General features: G+C 47.8%; 1 protein-coding gene across 1 annotated transcript in view; it reads left to right on the top strand.

The window, feature by feature from the left end:
• DNAH8 (dynein axonemal heavy chain 8) overlaps window positions 1-5,261 on the top strand; it is a 369,956-nt gene that overhangs the window by 297,113 nt on the left and 67,582 nt on the right. The window lies entirely within an intron of this gene.

Here is a 5,261-nt window from a genome sequence, read left to right as displayed (position 1 = left end):
CCCGTGCCCCCGCCCTGTCCCCCCACAGCCACTCTGCCCCCCAAAGCCCGAGTGTCAGTCTCAAGGCAGTGCCCTGGTCCTGTTTCGGCTGCTGTCACTATCGGATCTCCCCACTGTCACAGGAGGGGGTGGGGGGTTGGTATTGTCAGGGCGCCATCAATAATGTGTAGAAGGAACAAACAGAGGATGAAGAGGAGAGCTTGGCTTGGGAAAGGCATTGCCCCGTGCTTATGCCAGCCACCCGTTTTATGGCCACCATCCTCTGCGACCCTAACCACCACATTCCGAAGCAGGATTAGCACTCTTTTTCAAAACTGAGGCCGTGGAGGCCCAGGGAGGTGACATGCCCTTTGTCTGTGGGGAGAGTTTGGGGTCAAGGCTCCCACTGCCGGCCTCTGAAGCACTGTCTGCTGAATCACAGACCCTTTAAACAGATGGAAGTCCTTTTTGACCCTATGACTTAGGAAGTGAAGGTGGGGCTTGGGTGGGGGTGGGCGGTGAGCTTTTGGATGCTATCGGCAGACAGAGTCACAATGGTGGCTCAGTAATTCAAATGCTTGTCTTCTAACCAAAAGATTGGCGGTTTGAGCCCACCCGCTGACCCTCGGGGGGGAGGGGGGGCGGAAGTGGGGGGAGGGGAATGTGGTGGCATGCCTCAGTAAAGAATTCTCAAAATCCAAACGCCCGCTATCACATCCATTCTGACCCATAGCGACCCTGCAGGACAAGGTAGAGCTGCCCCTGTGGGCTTCCAAGACTGTCATTCTTTATGGGAGTAGAGACTAGAGAGCCTCCTTTTTCTCCCACGGAGCAGTTGGTGGTTTCAACCTGCTGACCTTGCGGTTTCCAGCCTAGCTGGTTTCCCACTATGCCTCCTTTCTGTGAAGATTTACAGTCTTGGAAACCCTATGCGGCAGTTCTACCCTGACCTACAGGGTCGCTGTGAGTCTGAATGGGCAAGTCTGGTGGGTGTCAAGGACCGTGGGGGGCAAACACGAGGATAAAGGGTAGCTTTCAAGAGTACTGCAGAAGAGAGGCCTGGTTGGCTGCCTCCGTAGAAATCACAGCCGTGAAACCCCTAGGGAGCAGTTCTACTCTCTAACAGATAGTGGGCTTAAAAGAATGTTGTGTTGTGTTGTCTTGTGTTGTGTCTTGTTCCCTCCCCCTCGCCGCCCCCTGCCTCATTATTGGAAAGCTGTATGGTTTTAATGAAGGAGGCATGGTGGAACCGTGGTTAGGAACACGCTTATAACACGGTCAGTGGTTGGTTCACATCCACCAGCGGGCCTGAGGAAGAATGACCTGGTGGTCCACTCCCATTAAGGTCACACCCCAGGAAACCGTATGGGACAATTCCACTCTGTCTTACAGGGTCACCAGAATTGCACTCAACCACAACACATTAAAGCTGTTGATTCATTTCTTGGTCTCACAGAGAACTGAGGAGCCCCTTTAGTGCCTCTCCATGTTCCTTTCTTCCCTGAGGCTGACTATTGGGGTGAAGCACGAAACAAATTTACAGCCTGCCCCTGCAGCCAGGCTTGTAGCCCAACGGTGGGGTGGGGATTTATCCTCAGTCCAGAAAATACTGGGCGCGTTTACTCTCTGGCTCTTTCTCCTAACCACTTTCTTGGGATCGTGCTGCTGGATAGACAAGGCTGTATAGAGACAACAGCTGGCATTTTACCTGCCCCCCAGCCCCAAGAGGGTGAATGCCAGGTTCATTGGTATGTGAGTATTTCTTGAGTATGTCTACTAAGTTCCATTGTGGCCCTTGCATGTTAAACGACAGCGCTCATGTTAAATGACAGCTCTCATGTCCCTTGCAGCCTTTGTCACATATCTGTCTCTGGGAATTGTTCGTTTTTTTCAGCCCTTATCACACTGTATTGCAAATATTGCTTTAACTCAGATATTTAATTCCAAGTTTACAAATAATATGTTTTATGACTCTGTCCCAGTGGCAATGACTCAACTCTTCCCCTGTGTTTATCCTGGGAGCTGATTGGAGGCAGTTTCCATATGGCCAATGCGTCGTTTTCATGGCCATTAGCCAAGTATTAAACAGGAAGAAGAGCAACTGGTCTGTGGTTCAGGCCCAGGGCAGAAGGTGCTTGCCCTGAATAGTGCAGGCATTGGGGTTGAATGGGAGGGGATAGAATTACCTTGACTGCTCAGGTCGGGTTGAGCATCTCTCATAATCACATTTGTAGCGTGTCAGGAAGAGCACTGAACCAAGAGGCTGCCGGGATTTCCCACTCACGTAAAGTCAATTTGCTGTGTGGGCTTGGTCTGTTCTACCCCCCAAAGGGCCGCTGTTTCCCCATCTGTATGGTTTAGAGACAGAGGGTTTTCCCATTTCTAAAATTCTGTTAGCAATTTCTATGACTACAAAGGGATTCTGAAGAACTCAGGAATATTTTCCTCTTCCTGTTCCCGCAATTTCAGAAATGTTTATGGCACTGTTGCCTCAAAAAAAAATCCCTTTGATTTGGTTAGGACAGAGCTAGCTGGAGAGAAAAACCCAGCATCCTTTAATATTCAAAAAGGACCCCCAGTGACATAATGGTTACGGGATGGGCTGCTAACTGCAAGATCAGCAGTTCAAAACCACCAGCTACTCCATGGAAGAAAGGCAGGGCTTTTTACTGCTGTCAAGAGCTCCAGTCTTGGAAACTCCCAGGGGCAGTTCTACCCTGCTCTGTAGGGTCACTATGAGTCAGTATTGACATGATGGCAGTGAGTTTTAGTTCTTTAATATTGGAATCCTGGAGCAGCATCGACATCACTATTTGTGGTAGTCCGGGTTGACTACAGAAATAAATCCAGGACACTCATATATGTTAAGGTGACCAGATGTCCCACTTTAGGCGGGACAGTCCTGATTTTTAACAATTTTTCTGGGGTCCCGCAGCATTTTTTAAAAGTCCCGATTTTTGGAAAGAATGCACCACAAGCTAGGGTATACGGTTTTCGGCTGCCATGTGGCTATTTCATCAGGATATGAGTTTTATCAATGGTGTCCCGCTTTTGTCCTGCTTTACCAATGTTAAAATCCGGTCACCTTACTATATATGTAAGATAGAACGTTATATTAAAGAGCAATTATAAATTAAGAAAACATCCCAGCCTAGTCCAGATCAAGTCCAATGCTAATCCATAAATTCCTCTTTAGACTCACACAGCCATGCAATGATGCCGAATGCAGGAATATCACAGGCCAGTGGGTGGAAAGTCTTGTAGATCCAGTGGCAGTGGAAGGATCTCAGTACTAGTGTGGGTCTCCATGGCTCCTCCAGCTCCAGGGCTCTGGCTCCATCAGTGTGTCTCCATGTAGCTGGTCAACAGGAATGTCTTGCAGAGAAACCAAGCAGAGTCTGTCTGTGTCCCACCTCCAGTGAGCTATGTATCTCCTTAGCGCCTCCAAATGAGGTCATCAAGCTGCAACCTGATTGACAGGCTAAACTCCACCCCTTCACTCTTAATAGTCTCAAGTTGACAGCAGATTATTTAACTACCACAGTATTGATTAAGAGCTGGCTAGAAATGCAGACTCTCAGGCCCTATCCCAGACCTCCTGAGTCAGAATCTGCATCTTAACAAGATGCCCATTTGATCCTCGTGCACTTTGTAGTTTGAGACACAATTCCTTTTGGAAGGAATGTTTTGGATTGAATAGAGTGTGACATACAGTACTCGTATTTTAATTCTATACCCAGCACTGGGCAAAATAACCTGATTTGTGAACTGACCAATGGCTTCCGTCAAATTAACACAGATAACCCCTTGCTTTCACATACAAACGTGATGTGTATATTTGTCCTTGCAGAGGCTGGGAGAAAGAACAGGGAATTGGTTCTTGTCATATAATCTGAAGCTTCCAAGCTAGGGAGGAGTTCCTACTGGAGTCCAAGGCACACCAGACAGTGCAGCAAACTCCTCAATGCCATGCTTTCACTGAATCTTCTTGTCATTAGGTGCAGTAGAGTTGGTTCCAACTCATAGCAACCAATCCTATGTGACACCAATCATAACACTGCCTGGTCTTGCCCCATCTTCACAACCCTTGCAATGTCTAAGTCCCCATTGTTGCAGCCACTGTGGAAATCCACCTAATTGGAAGATCTTCCTCTCTCACTGACCTCAATTACCGAGCATCATGTGTTTCCTTAAGGGACTCTCTCACTGCCATTGAGACAATGCTGACTCACAGCGACCGCCTGTGGGTTTCCATGACTGTAACTGTTGACGGGAGTAGAAACCTCAGTCTTTCTCCCACAGAGCTGCTGGTGGTTTTGAACTGCTGACCATGAGGATTGCAGCGCAACAGATAGCCACTAAACCACCAAGGTTCCTTTTAAGGGACTGGCCCGTTCTAGTAAGAGATCGACAAAATGTGAGCAAAGTCTCTCCATCCTTACTTCCAGGGAGTATTCTGTCTGGACTTGTTTCAAGACAGCTCTGTTCCTGTTGCTGGCAGTCCATGGTATAATCAATCAACCCTGCCAACACCATGACTCACAGGCATTCATTCTTCTTCAGTTCTCCTTATTTGGTGACAATGCTGAAACTGTCAAGAATCTCAATTTACTTGGTCCCAAAATCCACACCCGTGGAAGCAGTGGTCAAGAAATCAAGCTATGTATTGCATTGGGCATATATATGGCAAAAGACCTTGAAGTGTTGGAAAGCAAAGATGTCACTGTGAGGACCCAAGTTTACCTGACCCAAAGCCTTGGTCCTTTCTGCCACACTTCACATGCGTGTGGAAGCTGCAGAGGGAACCTGGGCTTGGCGATATGCCATCATCTCACCCCAGTTAAAGGCATGAAGTGTTATGTGGACCCTCCTCCTGCTGCCGAACAAAATGAGCACCCCTTCTGTCGCATCACAGTGACACCTGGGCGAGCTAGACCCCCATGGCACTGCCCCATTTTCTTAAGTACCCCAAGTTCTCTGCCTTTGATGGGGCGCTGCCTTAACATTCAATTTCATGGAAATGGTGTGCGTTTTCCTTCTCTGGCAGGCATCCGCCTTACACAGGTTCTGACTCACACAGGTTTTTGTCATGAGCGGCGCAATGAATAATTAATGCTCTTAGACATTTTCGAATGCTCGGTTTATTCATTGCAAACACACATCAAACAATCTAAAATATTGCTCAAACTTCTAAGAGCAAACAACTATGAGCATAAGGGCATAATAACAGCATTCTTCACACATTTCATACTAGCACCATAGACCCAATAAGCATTGCCTCA

This window comes from Echinops telfairi, unplaced genomic scaffold (genome assembly GCF_000313985.2).
Source record: "Echinops telfairi isolate 266 unplaced genomic scaffold, ASM31398v2 ScPeMD7_3533;HRSCAF=4204_1, whole genome shotgun sequence".
Lineage (NCBI taxonomy): Eukaryota > Metazoa > Chordata > Mammalia > Afrosoricida > Tenrecidae > Echinops > Echinops telfairi.
This window is presented reverse-complemented; position numbering and strand designations above follow the sequence as displayed.